Below are 16,489 nucleotides of genomic sequence, written 5' to 3' on the forward strand. Positions count from 1 at the left end.
CAAAAAGACACATGCACTCTATGTTCATCACAGTGCTATTCAGAATAGCAAAAACATGGAATAAACCAAAGTGCCCATCCACAGTAGACTGGATGAAGAAAATGTGGTACATACACATCATGGAATACTATGCAGCCATAAAAAGAATAAAATCACATCCTTTGCAGCAAAGGTGCAGGTGGAGGCCATTATCCTAAGAAAATTAACATAAGAACAAAAAACCAAATACCATATGTTCTCACTTATAAGTAGAAGCTAAACATTGGATACACATTGACACAAAGATGGGAACTGGAGACACTGGGGACTACCAGAAGAAGGAGAGAGGGAGTAGGGCAAAGGCTAAAAAAACTACCTTTTGGGTACTATGTTCACTGCCTAGGTGATGAGATCAATTGTACCCCAAACCTCAGCATCACACAATATACCAATGTAACAAACCTGCACATCTACCCTCTGAACCTAAAATAAAAGTTTATATTTTTAAAAAGGAGAAGATATTTTTCAAATGGGAGAAATAACAGCTTGTATGCTGATGAGACTGATCTAGTGGAGAAGGAAAACGTGATGATGCAGTGAATGAAGAACTGCGATGCCTGGGCAATGGTCTTCAAGTTGCAAGAGGGGCTGGGGTCAAGTGCACAAATGGCCTCACAAAGACCCATAAACAATTCAATCAGGTAAAAGAATGGGAGTTCAAGTGTATGGGCACTGGGACTGATAGGTAGGAAAATGTGCTGTGTGCAGTCTGCAGAAGTTCTCTATTTTCTCAATGAGATGAGAAGCAAGACAATCAGCAAAGAATGAGGATGGAGACAGGAGGAGAGAGGGAGAGCCAACGAACTCGGGAACATGGCTGGACTGCTGGGCATCGTGAACAACTCACTGGAGGCCTAGAATTTAGGGAGAGGAAATGGGATGGCTGCATGCTTATCTCCAGTCATGGTCAGGTACACAGGGACAAGCAAGAGAAATAGCTAAGTTGAACAAGATAGGGATTTTTCCCAGATGAGTATGACAAAGTGAAAGAAAGGCAAGGTGTGAAACTAAAGGTATCTTTACAATGATGGATCATGCAATATAAACCAGTGAAAGGGGGAAGTAAGAAGTTGAGTTGAGTGAGCAAACATGAAAAGTAGGATCAATGGATTTTAAACCCTACTGGGGTCCAAGTGCATGCTACAGTTTGGGTAGTGGAGAAAAAGAGCTTGAGAGACAGGTGGTATAGATCAGAGGAAGGGATGCCTGAAACTGAGAATATGGATACCTATATGGTGCTCATATTAAGACCAGAGGACTGAGTAAGGGAGGCAGGGGCTGCCCAACAGCCATTTTCCTTCCTGAGCATCTCTCCCACAGCCCTGCAATTCATGACTAATTTCCCACATTCTCCAATTCACTCCTGCCAATGAAAATAATTCATACCTATTTAAACAATATTTTAACTCTTGAACAACAACAACAAAAAAAAACAGAATGACCTCAACAATCTTCGTGGGTGGAATATGAATAGGCAGATTCCCTCATTCAACTTTATATCATTTCCCCAAAATCAGAGAGAAAAATTAATGAAACTGGGATGTTTCTAATCTACAATCATTTGTCCATCCACCAAGCACAGAAAAATACAGTGCTGTTGCTCTGAAAGTTGCTTAGCCAAAATAGAACCTATTCAAAGGTGATCAAAATTTCTAAAAACAAGAAGGTCCATTTTAGAAGACATAATCCTCTTAGTAAATATGCAACATTCAATGCTTAAAAGAGAAATAAAATAAAACATCCGGCTAAAATCTCTTTGTAAGTTAGAACTGGCTTTATTCATATTTTATTCACACATATAAATTATCTTGCCTGTAACTAAAGCTTAATATATATTTGCTGGATAAAGAAAAAGAATTTCATCTGGTCAAAAGAATTAGCCAATAAAGAAAAATATCGGCCAGGCACAGTGGCTCACTCCTATAATCCCAGCACTTTGGGAGGCCAATGCAGGAGGATCACTTGAGACCAGCCAGGGCAACACAGTGAGACCTGTCTCTATAAAAAAACAAATTAAGAAGTCCCAGCTGCTCGGAAGGCTGTGGCAGGAGGATCATTTGAGCCATCGTGACAAAGCAAGACCTGTTTCGAAAAAAAAAAAAAAAAAAAAAAAAAACCTCTCATTAAAATTGCAAACACATCTATTATATTTTTACCACTGTCCTTCAGAAGTTTATATTGAACCTCTTCTTTAAAATGTTCATAGGCTCCCCATCACTCAGAATAAAAAAGGTCCAGATACCTCTGTAAAACTTTCAAGATACTTCATGGCCCAGCTCCACCCACCCTTCTAAACACACTATACCTCAAATCACTCAGAAGTGACTGTCAAAAACACCTTACCACATCTAGCCCCCATCTTTACTCAGGCTGCTGACTCTCTCCTTCCAAATATGTACTTCCAAAACACCATCCAATCTTCACCAGGTCAAATATCAGGTCTCTCACAAAGCTGTTCAAATTCATGCCATGTTGGAATTAAATTCCCCCCATCCTATAACCCTGATTACCTTGTACTATTTTACAGCATCTGTCAGTGATAAAAGCCCAGCCTGTCATTAATTCAAGTGCTGAAAAGGAGTCTTTGTGAGCTTCTCACGCCCCAGCATAGGTCCTTCCTGATGGCAAACTGCAACCTGACATTTGATAACATCATCACTATTAACAGGCAGCTTCCAAAGGAAGCTGGAAGTGTAAAACTAGCCCTTTCCTTGTTCTTCGAAGGCTATACCTTGGATGCAGGGCATAGCCACCAAGACTAAGGCTCCAATAAGGTCCAAGGAATATACACAAATTGTTGTACCATTTGAGGAAAGAAAAACAAAAGCAGACAGTCTCTTTATTCTTGAGACAGTCAAGTGGATTATTTTCCATATTTTTGTTCTCTCTCTTAAGGGTTAAAAATAATCAAATTTTGCCAGTGGAATAGCATAATATGTGTCAAATACAACTAGGAAAATGACTTCTTAATGACTAGACAGTAACAATCATTTTCTCTCTTTTGAATTAAAATGGAATGTAACCCCAAACCTCTAAGTGGCAGGCATCTCCAAGTGCTCATCATAGTAGTAGTGAGAAGACAATACAGTAAAAATGATTGCTTCAGAGGAAGGTCATTTTCTTTTGTTACCTAATGCTTTACCATGCAACCCCCTAAACCCCTCACAGGACATCTGAAGCACCTAAAACAAACTCTCTTAGGTAGATGCATGAACACCTGTTTCATAAAACCTAAACAGTAGAAAGAGATCATGTGCTTCTTGCATATTTTTACCAATAACACAATATAGGGTGAGCTGCATTCTAGCAAATTAATAAAGTATCTTTGAAGTAGTAAAGGAAGTTTAAAATTTTTCCAAACTAAAAAAGCACCCCACAGAAAATTCTATGATTTAGAACTTTTTAGCATGTTAATTTCAGTAAGACTAACTCGAGAATTTCAAATTGTGCCCCTTTTTATAAGTTCAACACTTAATTCTTAAAATAGAGAAAGACAGGTAGACAGCAAAATCAAAAAGACTCTGTCTTAGTACATTTGGGCAGCTTTAACAAAGCAAATTACAGATAATTCACAAATAATAGAAATTTACTGTTCACAGTTTTAGAGGCTGGCAAGTCCAAGATCAAGGTGCCAGCAGATTTGGTGTCTGGCGAGGGCCCATTCTCTGCTTCAAAGATGGTGCCTTGTTTCTGTATCCTCACATGGCAGAAGAGATGGAAGGAATGGGGAAGGCGAATTTGCTTCCTCAAGCCCTTTTGTTAGAACACAAATCCCATTCATGAGGGTGGAGCCCTCAATGCCTAATCATTTACTACAGGCCCCACTGCTTAATACTAGTGTATTGCGGTTTAAGTTTCAACACTAATTGTGGAGGGACACCAATACTCAAACCATAGCAGACATAATAATAAATACAAACAATGCTAATGTTTTTTAATGTCAAAAGGCACTCATGAATTGGTCCAATACCTCTGCATCCCTCATTATAAGCACTGATCTTACCAAAAGCATGTGGCATATCATAACGGTATTACAAGTAGCCAGGAAATGATGTACTCATCTGTTACTGTCTTAGACAATGCTTTATTAAAATGGGAAAATACGGGCCAGGCACAGTGGCTCATGCCTGTAAGCCCAGCCTGTAATCCCAGCACTTTGGGAGTCTGAGGCAGGCAGATCACCTGAGGTCGGGTGTTCAAGACCAGCCTGACCAACATGGAGAAACCCTGTCTCTACTAAAAATACAATATTAGCTGAACATGGTGGCGCATGGCTGTAATCCCAGCTACTCGGGAGGCTGTGGCATGAGAATCGCTTGAACCTGGGAAGCAGAGGTTGCGGTGAGCCGAGATTACACCATTGCACTCTAGCCTGGACAACAAGCGCAAAACTCCGTCTCAAAAAAAAGGGAAAATACAAAATGTACTATGTTGTAAACAAATAACAGTCCCAGGCTTTCAACTGCAAACAAGGACGATGGAACAGAATTGAAAAAGAAACACAGAAAGTGCAGTTGCTCCTAAAGGAGTGCTTAAACCCTGACTGTTAGCTTGTTCCCTGCTCTCAACTCTCATACTATCCCTTCCATCTACATTAACAGTAATATGTGTCCATTAAAACCGCATAAACTAGCAGAAACTCTGACATTAGTGTGGCCTCAAAGAATGTCAAATACACCTTATTATTTTTTATAGTAACTGTTTGAATTGTCATCCGGGAATTTTGTGATTCTGCTTATATGGATTATCATAATAGAGTAGAAACTGTCCAATTTTTCCCATGTGCTAGCTTTCCTGATAAGAAGGAAGGGAAGGCAGCCAGGGTGGCTGTCACTGAAATGACTCCCCTTGGGCTCTGCCACACCCACCAACAGGGCAGGAGGACAAGTGAAGTCCACTGACCCACCCCTCAGAGAAGAGGTATAGGTAACAGTCCTTTGCCTGCCTCTCACAAATCCCAATGGAGAAGCACACTGTACATGAAACGTATTCTTCACCAGCTGGCGCAAGGTATGAGCTAAAGAAGGAAACACATGATAAAAACCTATTTTGCAAACTAGAGCCTAAGACAGTGCATTAGATTCTTTAAATGTTGCATTACATCACAACAAATGGGTTTGTTTCACCATATCCTCCAAGATTACCTAATTAATTGTTTTAAATCAACTTGCTTGCATTTAAATTTTAATACTAGGAAACATTTTAATGAAAGATTTTTTATTTTTCATTTCATATCCCTGGGTAGTTAATTTTTTGAAAAGTATAATCAACTTATATTATCTGGAAAGAAAATGGATATTTCCTTATCCCAGAATAAGCACTAGTGCTTTATTTGTTTAGTTGCAAACACAGAACTAAAACCATCATTACTAAACCAAGGTTATGTCTCAAGTATGTCATAGTTTTCACTTCCATTGATTCCAGGGAAGACTGATACAGTATTTTCTTTGCTTTTTATTTTTTATTTTTTGTTAAATTCCTCAACATATTGAAAATGTCCACTGATTTGGAACAATATAGAAAAGGTACCATATGAAAAACTCCAAGAATATCACAATTCTTGAAATATCAACAATAGAAATAGTGAAAAAATTATTCTTTTCCTTATTTCTTTATCAAAAGTAGTAAAAAAAAAAAAAAAAGAAAGGATTAAAAAACACGCATGGTAACACATAGGGAATATCTACACATCTCCGGGAGCAACCATAAGTTCAGAAGACACTAATACATGCTATCCTCATTAGAATCCAGTTACTGGGGAAAGAAACAACCTTACAAACATTTCTAAGCAGAAATGCCTTTGGACTACAGCAAAACCAAAATTAGTTAAAGCTGCAAATATATAAATTCTCTCTCTCCCAGTATATTTATTACCCTTCAGATAGAACAACGAACAATTTGTACATGCGTCTTCTGTACTTTCAATCTACTCCATTCACATACATTAATGATCATTTCTGTTTTTATCCACTGTGTTTGGCAGAGGCATTTGTATTCATTCATTCTACAATGAATGCCAGGACTATGAGCTTCCTGGAACCCTGCCTCAGAGAACAGCGCCTACGTGGAGCATGTCAAGGAATGCCAGCATGGTGTGTACATCTTCTCCAGCAGTCTTCAGAATAACCCTGGGAGACAGGACTTTATCACACAGGAGACAGGTTAAGGGTCCTGACTGCAAGAAGTGACAGCAAAGCTGAGCTGCATGGTATCGAGTATTCATTAGTCTGGGGAGGAGCAGCTCAACTTGCTGCTAACGGAGAATGCAGAGAAGCATAGAATGGCAGAAGAGGAGGAAGGGGCAGGCGGGCAGGAAATAAGACTGGCCAGAAACAGCAATGCACCATGAAGGCCCCTCCCTGGCTCTGCCTGCACCTTGAGAAAACCTCTTTCCTAAGGTCACCTGCCATGTTCCTGTTCTGTGCCAACCTCCTGGGAGAAACCTTCACAGATGGTCTGGCTACCATCTAGTTTTGGCACTGGGTTTCCACCTTCCTCACAAACCTCACAAACTGCCCCAAGTCCTGGGCAAAAGTAGCGGAGCAACCCTGCAGAAGAGCCTCATGACCTAAGAAGCCAGAACCAGGATCCACAGGACATGGGGTGTTTACCCCCTCAGGCAACAGTGCCCAGACCCTGCCACCTCCCCGAGCCCCAGGACCAGCCTCCTCCCATGTTCTTATGCAGAGCCAGAAACATTCAGCTAGGTCACACAAGTTCACAAACATGCCCTTTGCAATACCTCACCAAAAGCTTCATGACCACAATAATTTAATTAAGTTTTTAGATATAATAACTTATTTTAGAGATCTAGGAGATTAGTCAAATTTCTCCCTTTTGAATTAAATATGAACATTTTATACAACTGCTAACATTGTTAAACAGGTCTGACTTATCTAGCAGAGGTAGGAAGTGAAATGTACCATGGACAGGCATGAATTTCAACTATTTAACGCTATTCATTCTAAAATTCACTAATGTACTAGCTTATTTTCTTAATCGGGATATGTAATTCATCAAAATCATTAACTAGCTTGACAGCCCACAGTCATCATTACAAATATCAGATACAATTATGCACACTGAAGAATTATTGATATTTATACTCCTGTTTGAAGCTAGAAACAGGTAATTTATCCAAAGCCTCAAATCTAGCAAATTATGGAAACTCTAATCTTTCAGATTCCTCATCGCTGATCATTTTCTACCCTCTTGTCTTTTTACTTCCATATTAAAAGTTGGAGGTTTTTTTCCCTCATCCTCTAAGTGACGGCATAAAAGTTTTTTATTAATAGAGCTATACATAATTTCAAGTAAATTAAGTAATTTAAGCCAGCCCTTTTTAAAAAATAATCTTTTATTTTTTTCACTGCACATGTGATAACTGGTTGCTATAGAAATATTTTAAAATAAAGATAAGCAAATTAAAACCCTGCAAAGATGATGCTAAAATTTAATAAACATCTTTCTATAATTTGTAATACAAGTATGCATTCAAACTAAGAAAAGATCCTATTCTATAACCTTTTTTTAATCCATGACCGTGTATTACAAACATCTATCTACACATATCAATAAACATACCTCCACATCATTCTTAATGCTAATTAGCATATCATGACTGGATGTACCATCATCTATGCAACTATCCCCCAGCGTTCAACATTTACTTGCTATCAATTTTTTCAGTTTCATAATCAACACTGTGAAGACTATCCAAATAAATGCATTTTTGGGCAACTACTAATTATTTCCATAGGACAAATTCCCAGGTGTGGATGCAGGGTCACAGGGCACACATTTCTAAGGCTGGTGCCTTGGCATGCTCTGGGGTGTACTAATTTGCATAGTTTAAAACTGCACTGAGTATTTCCATTTGTCTTCTGCACCAATCTGAGAGGTGAGAAATGGCACTAACCTCTTTGCATCTCTATGACTACTAATGAGATTATATTTACGCTTTGTAGTTATTTGCTGACTATATTTCTGCTTTAGTGAACTGCCTGTCTTTTGCCCAGTTTTTCTAATTTTAGTGTGGAGGGACCCACAATTGTGCCTCTCAGTGCTTTAATTTTCTCTAATAAGATGGGGCTAATAACGTTATCTATTTTATAGGACAGTTGTAAAAATTAAACAAGTTAATGTAAGTTCAGCCTTATGCCTGACACAAAGTAAGGACTCAATGAAGTTTAGCCATTTAAAGATTAATGAATTACAAACGGGAATTTCTTTATATATTAATGCAGTGCTGCTTCTCAAACTTGCCCAAAAACGACCCCTAATGGCAAAAAAGAGTAACTCATAACCTCATGGCATCTGAAGGTAAAAACCAAGCCGCATACCAGATGTATCAAATTTCCTTAAAACATGGTTTTATTTTAAAATATTCAAGTAAATTTTATATTCAGCTCCAAAATATATCAATTTTACCATATTTTCCTTCTCACAAACTTGCTATTAAGTGACATCCAGGGATTACTTGGACATGTACCTTATTAAGGATATTAACCCACTACCTATCATATACTTTTCTATTCAGCTTGCAATTTTCAAAGATATACATGAAATCTTCTCTCATGGTGTCCACCAATGATGTGCCGCTTCAAAAGTCTTGCTCCACTCAAGGATCAAATAAATACTCCCCTATATTTTCTTCTAATATATTTAACATTAAATATTTTTTTAAGAATTTTTTAGCAGGACAGAAATCCAAATTTGTTTTTCCTCACCCTCTTTTGCTGTCAAATATACTCTAAAATACTAAAGACTTCAAAATAAGTGTATATACTTACTTGTTTCATTAAATGTTTTTACAAAGTCTGCCATGTTAAAAATACCAGTGAAAGCTTATTTTTATTTTATTTTTTTTACATAAATACAAACTGGAGAGTATTCTATCATTTTGGACACAGCATTTAATACAAGAAATCTTTGAAACATCAGACAGTGGCAAAGACCCACCTACCCTTCTGGTGATTTTTCATGGGCCCTGCTGAATAGCTTGAGTTTATAAAATCAAATTTCTATCCCAATATGCATCAATGCCACTGGATGTGCTAGATCAGATGGTCATCACACACCCAAATTAATGATCTATAGCACTACAGAAAGGTGTTACACTTGAGAGCCTTTTGGGTCCAGTAAGAGGGGCAAGCGCAGCACTTTGCAGCTCTCTGTCCCACCTCCATTGCCTAACTACATCTGTTCTCTTGGCCACACCATGAACTCCAGGACATGCTTCCACTAGCATAGAGCTACAGCTGGACAAGAAGCAGACCCCTCTCTTTGCCTATCCATATGTAGCTGATTATAGAATTACATTCTTTACTTTCTAATACTCTCATGTAGGTTTTAACATTTTCAGTATGTTTCACATTTGTTTTATTTTCAAAAGAAAGAAATCAATTTTTTAAAAAGTTCCTGGGGCAGATCTGGCAAACAAAAATAGGAGAATGCACTCATGGTAACTGTCACAGGACAATAAGAGACAAAGGGATTCCAAATTGCTTTTAAGAGGTTAATAAATATCAATACCTCGTAGAAAGAAAAATGTTTATTACATGCCATGTGTCAGTCACTACTCCAGGAGTTTACTCTCATTATCTGATTTAATCATTACAACTAACCTATCATCATTGTTCCAATTTGGTATTATTAACCCAATTTATAGATGAATTGCCCAAGATAATATTACCTGTAAATGACAATGCTAGGATTCAAATCCAGGCAGACTAAATGTCCTCTCTTTACCACTAAAATCTACTTAATGTCCCCAACTAAGCTAGGTACCTCCCCACCCCCCACCTCAGAAACTTAGCAAAGAGACGCCTCTTTGCTAAGTCAGTGCTATGAAGACTACATCCTCCCCCCAAGAAGATCTTGTCACACCTGGTCCCACAGGGATGTGTTCTGACCTGATTCTCCGTGGCTAAATGGAGCATGTCGGGCCAGGTGAGGTCCTTCCGTGGACGCCCCTTCCCAGCTGTGCCCCACTCAAGCCTCATTCTCTCAGTGAAAGAATGAGTGGTGGGGGACCTGCACACACTACTACTTGTCAGCTTGTAAGGCCCTCCCAATACATTCTATTTCATTTTTGTACTGTGTGTGCCTGTCTGTACCCACTTCGCACAGCAGCTACACTAAGTAACATGTAGAGATTAAACACAATAACAGTTTGCAGTAGATTTGGAAGCAAATTATAACCTCATTTCACAAAAGACAGCACTTCAATTTGATGGTATTTTAGGTTAAATGCACACACTTCCTACACATAAAATGCGCACTTCATTTAAGAAACAACTAATATAAAGGGAATATGAACAATAGTATAAATATCTCTTACTACATTAAGTTACATCCATTTTTATCATCTTCTCTTCAATATAAAACATACCAATTACAAATGTATAACCAATAAATACCTTCTAAGACTCTAGGTCAAGGTTATTAGGAAAACCCATTCCTTACAAAGGACTTCGCAGGAAAAAAAATGTATGAAGGGACACTGTCCTCTGCTGGTGAATTTTCCACACTGTCTATGAATCTTTGAGTAGAAAATTTAATATGTTAATATGTAAGAACCATAGTCCATGATACAATTTACAGTCTAACAGTGACTTTTACTTGTATGAAAATGTTAAAGAAATACATAGCCAAAGCCAATACAAAATTTCAGGCTGTTTTTACAACAAGGAATAAAGAATGCCATTTTATGTGAATATAGTTTCAACACAGAATTCCACTTTAATTCTTTCAACAGCATTTTGAGTTAGTAATTGTATTAGTGCTGTTTACTTCCATTTTAGAATCAATGCAAAATGTCCCTTAATTAGATATCAATTATTAATTATAGAGTAATGCTTTAAATGCCGAAAAAGTCCTATGAGTAAAGACATATATTTATACTACCCTCTTCCCCTAAAGTTTTGGCTACAAGTTAAATATTCTGGAGGAAACAAATTTTAAAACATCTCTGCTATGCGTCTATAAGATGCATTTAGACATTGGTCCAGAGCTCTATATGTACAGATACTACTGAAAACTTTAACGATAATTTTACTGAATTTTAAATAATACATGAAAATAGACTTGCAAAAAAATAAATAAATGAATGTCAACCTCACAGAAGTAGACTGCATAAAAGATGAGGGTTTGCCTGTCCGTATCTCAAGTTCATTCCTCTGGCCATAGCATTAACCATGTTTATCTTTCATTTATTTTTCATTCAATTTACATATTTTTAAGATTGCTTTTTAAAAATACAGCTTCACACTAAAGAAGTATTCCTTAACTACTCTTTGTCACATAACAATATATTTTGAAGATCATTACCACATCAATACATACACCCTGCTGTTTTTAACAGCTGCATAGCAGAGATTTTTCTAAAAATCTATTGAGTCAATCCTTTACTGCTTGTAAGCATATTTTCACAATAGTAAAATTGGGCAGAGGTGTTATAAATGTCCTTGTTTAAAACTGGTTACAAGAATAGTTTCTAGAATCCTTGATCCATATAATAAATCTTAGATTGTTCCCATGAAATAAAATACCTATCTATGTCACCCATGTAAATAAACAATACTATGCAATGCTGTTTTCATTTTTGCCATACTAATATTTAAAGGCAATTTCATTTTAAAATTCACTTGAGTCTACAACTGTGCACAAATAACTACAAAAATCATGTAATGCCAAACACTTTTAGTAACCCAAAGAGAAATTTTTAAGAACCTGCCAGGCACAGTGGCTGACACCTATAATTCCAGCACTTGGGGAGGCTGAAACAAGAGGATCACTTGAGCCCAGGAGTTCGAGACCAGCCCGGGCAACAAAGCAAGACTTCATCTCTATAAAAAATGTAAAAATTAGCCAGTCATGGCGGCGTGTGCCTGTAGTCGTCCCAGCAACTCAGGAGGCTGAGGTGGGAGCACCTGTAGTCCCAGCTACTAGGGAGGCTGAGGTGGGAGGCTCTGGTCAGTGTGCCAGCCCTTTGCCTCAGAGACAAAACCATTGAAGCAGAAGACTTGGAGTCACTCATCTCCCAATTCGCCCATAGACTCTATTGAGAACAACAGGCACTTAGGAACTGTATACCACGATGCTGAGAATTCCTTCCATAGCGTTGCCTGGAGAGGTTTACCCTGTGGAGTTTCCACAAACGAGAAGTACCATTTACTCCAATGCTTAATAATAATTACTTCTAAGAAAACAAATCTGACACCATCTGTGATCATGTCCATCAGTTCCAGAAAGCAAATTGAGAAAAAAAAAAACAAGGGAAAAGTGCTCTCTCATCATGAAATCAACACACACAGCATCATGTTAATCTACAACTAAACTTGACATGTGCCCTTTGAAATTCTATGTTTGTATACTTTCCAACCTCAAAATGTTTCTTTGAAAACAGAGTGTGTTGCGTCTTTCCAATTTTCTCGGTAAGTAGCTATGCGTCAATTACTCAGTCATTTGAATTTGGGCTTCAGATTCTCCACAACTCAAAGCCTGGATACTTTCAGAAATATGGATCTGAACTCCAAATCCTTTTCTTCGTTTACACAGAGGCCACTCTAACTGGCAGGATCCTCAATGTGAACATAAAATAAAGGGTAATAGGAATTGAAGGAGAATCTGTGTGCTCAGCACATTTTTCAGTCTGAGGGGCGGAATGAAGTCACAGGCTGATTTAGCTTTGCCCCAGACACCTTCCATCTCAACACCAGCAAACATGTCTGTATAGTAACTGGATCAAAAAGCAACATAAATTAATCATAAGGATCCTACACTATAGAAATGCCAGTTAAACCCACCTACAAATCTGAGAACGGCAGTTATCTGTTACGAAGTCTTGGTCATGCTTTCTCAAAAGAATCATTTTAGGGCTTAGGATTCAGCATTAATTCTGAAGGTCGTGAGTGTAAACAGCACCCAAGTTCAGAAGAACCTCTCTGATATTCTAAACAAATGTCAAAGACTAAAGGAGGAAACCATGTTTTCTAAAAATTATGACCATATACCTAAGTATGTTCCCCCAAACTAATGGCTGTAGTTGTAAGACAATCTAGACATTTCAGGACAATCAACACTCGGTAGAGTCAGTTTGAGGGGAAATTATATAACCGAGAAGAGTTTCATACAAGGGCTAACCAGGGTTTAGAAGTGTTTCTTCATAGTCTTTTCCCTCATCTATCCCTCAATCCCCTGCCAAGACGGCCTCCAATGTGTATCCCTGTTGGCATACTGATGCTACATTTGTTCCTCGTTAACTATATATACTATGGCATCCTCAAAAATAGAAAAGCTTGTATTTAATTTTTTAATATAGATAATATATACTCTTTGGCAGTTTGCTCTTTTAAGAAGCACATCAAATTAAAGGATATTTTAAGCACCATCTGCTCTCTGCAACAATGGGCAATAATGTTTTAAATCTATAGTATCCTTTATGGTTATTGCAGTTAGCATTCTGTTGTGCTGAGGGTTTTTTTGTTTGTTTGTTTTTTGTTTAATGTAGTCCTCCTTGCCTAGGCTCATACTTAGAAACCAAGCTAGTTTTTTTTTTCTTTTGTGTTATTCCCAGTTTAATTTCCCATTGCCATAAAACTGTTGACTAAAGCCATTTAGTTACTTTTTCCTCTCATATCTTCCAAATTCACTGGAATACTCCTTTATGATGCCACAGAAAGGCATTACTAAAGGAATTTATTAAAGTTTTTCTTAAAAATACATTCCTTCAAATATACAGACCCAGTTATAAATGCTGTCATTCAGTAAAACAGAAACTGCAAAGGCATTATAAATCTCTTCCAGTATTAACTGTAGTGGAATAAGCCAAGGTGACAGGTGTGGACACAGCCCATCAACAAAGACAAGACTGGACCCGTGCACCAAGCACAAGCCCACCTACCATCTGCTCTGCACCCAGGGAATGCAAACAGAGCCATGAGCTAAGGTGTTCATTTTCAACATTCTGATTTGTTAACAAGACCTGTGCAATGAACTCTTATGTACTACTGTGGTTCTGTGATGCCCCTCAAAAAAAAAAAAAATCCACTGCAAACCACCTGTCACATTCTTTTGGGATACGCTACAATAATTTTCTTCTAGTAAGTATCAATAACCCAAAAATGTTTTACTTGCCATAAATGAAAGACATATATAGATATAGGTATAAATATATAGATAGATATAGATACAGATTTTTTTTTCTTTTTTTTTGAGATGGAGTCTCACTCTGTTGCCCAGGCTGGAGTGCAGTGGCACAATCTCAGCTCACCACAACCTCTGCCCTCCAGGTTCAAGCAATTCTCCTGCTTCAGCCTCCCAAGTAGCTGGGATTACATGTACCCACCACCATGCCAGCCAATTTTTGTATTTTTCACAGAGATGGGGTTTCTCCATGTCAGCCAGGCTGGTCTTGAACTCCTGATCTCAAGTGACCTGCCCACCTCAGCCTCTCAAAGTGCTGGGATTACAGATGTGAGCCACCGCGCCCGGCTAATGAAAGATACATTGAACAGAATGATATATTAAAGACACTGCAAAATAATGTATAGAATCTTGAATAACATTGTGTAGATTTTCGAAAAGATACCGATATATGCTGATATTTTAAGAGATATACAATGAACTGTTAACAGTTTTTTACCTTTAATAAACTAGAAAGGGTGTCATTAAATATTTTTATTTTATTTTTATAAATTTCAACAATGGATATTTGGGTAGTAATATAATTAGCCATAGTGATTTCCTTTCCAATGCTTTTCTGTAAAATTTTTAAAAATTATAGTGTATGGACACAATTGGTTATTCAATGATTCCTATATCATTGGACATTTTAGTTATAATTCTATTTTCACTGATAAAACTGGCATTACAACAATCACCTTCTGCCTACAATCCTGTTCATTTCCTAAGAGTGTGAGAAAATGGTAAAAGTGCAAGAAGATGTTCACCAAGACTGATGCACACTGCCCACCTTCTCTTCAGGATGCTTACTCCAATCATATTCCTGCCAAGAGAACACAGTGCCCACTGTACCAACTACAGTCTCCTGGGAACTGGGAATTTTCTTATTATCTTTACTAATATGATTCAAAAAAAGAAAAGAAATCATTATATAAGCTTGAAAACTGTTTCAATTTTATTTACCTTCAAAGAAACAAGTTTTCATGCTATTTCAATAATCAATAAAACAGTCACCTTTTTAAAAAATTAACACTCAAAATCAAAGGACAACCCTGAATATGCATTCCTAAGAACTGGGAATATGCTGCCAAAAATCAATGAAAATGATTATCGGGCCTTACAAAAATACCTTTTACGAAAATTTTAAACAGTTAATAGAAACTAATTGGGTTTTTTTAATCCAATCAAAAAACCTGAAGTATATGAAACTGATGTGTGAAATACAGTCAAAGCTTAGCAGTAATCTCTACCGTCCAGGATGGTGTTTTTTCCCAAGGGATTACAAAACACAGCCTTTCAAATTCAACAAGGGGCACAAGAGCTACACTGTGTTTTTGAAAATATAAGCAACAGCTCCTTCAAATTCCTTCTCTCAGCAATCTGGTCCACAAAAACCCACCGTTATTTATTGGCACTTCTTTTCATACTGCCTTCATTTTAGCAAAAAGTACACCTGAATGCAAGTGAGAAGTCAGTAAAACTATCTAATATCCATCTGCCCAGCCTGCTGTTGGCACTTACCCTGCAAACACTGTCCCCACAGACACTGTTTCTCAGCACCTCAGGCCTGAACTCCACCAGTCTTCCCCCAAACTAATATTCAGGGAGTTCCCTGCCATAAAAATGACCCACAATGAATCACTTCCTAAATATGTGCTTGGGGAGAGGGGCATGGTGCCTAGGCGAGTTCTCCCATCACCGCCCGCATCCTCACAACCTCTGAGGCACAAGTGAACGCCCTCTTTACAGGTAGGAAAACTAAGCCTCACAGAGACATGTCATTTGCCCCAGGCCACACAACTATTCCACTGAGAACCAGAATTCCAACACAGTCCCAGGTGATTATGTTGGGTTTTTTACATGCACTCCTGACAGCCATCAGGACATTTACTAAGCTCTTCAGAAAGAGGTATATACAGTGCATTCCTATCTTTAACATCTACTCTATTTCTTTTCCAACACTCTCCCTTCCTCCCCTTAAAAGTACTATGGGGCATGTTTACTTGATCATGAAATATGTGGGCACAATTCTATATGTGTTCACAACACCTATTAATTCTTGCAGAAAAGAGACTATAAATGATATATGTACAAAACATTACACATCTCCAATTTATAAACAGATATTAAGTTAATGTTTTGGAACTCAAAACTCATATTAGTGGAAAAAAATACAAGATGCAGAAGAACCCCAACCCAAACAACAAAGGCCTAATTTAACTCCCTAAAAACCCATGGCTCTCAACCCACAGCATCCACCAGA

At 37.8% G+C, this 16,489-nt stretch overlaps 1 protein-coding gene across 16 annotated transcripts in view; it reads right to left on the reverse strand.

Moving 5' to 3' along the window:
- KDM4C (lysine demethylase 4C) overlaps positions 1-16,489 on the reverse strand; it is a 412,741-nt gene that overhangs the window by 256,447 nt on the left and 139,805 nt on the right. The window lies entirely within an intron of this gene.

The sequence above is a fragment of the Pongo abelii genome, chromosome 13, assembly GCF_028885655.2.
Source record: "Pongo abelii isolate AG06213 chromosome 13, NHGRI_mPonAbe1-v2.0_pri, whole genome shotgun sequence".
NCBI classification, from domain to species: domain Eukaryota; kingdom Metazoa; phylum Chordata; class Mammalia; order Primates; family Hominidae; genus Pongo; species Pongo abelii.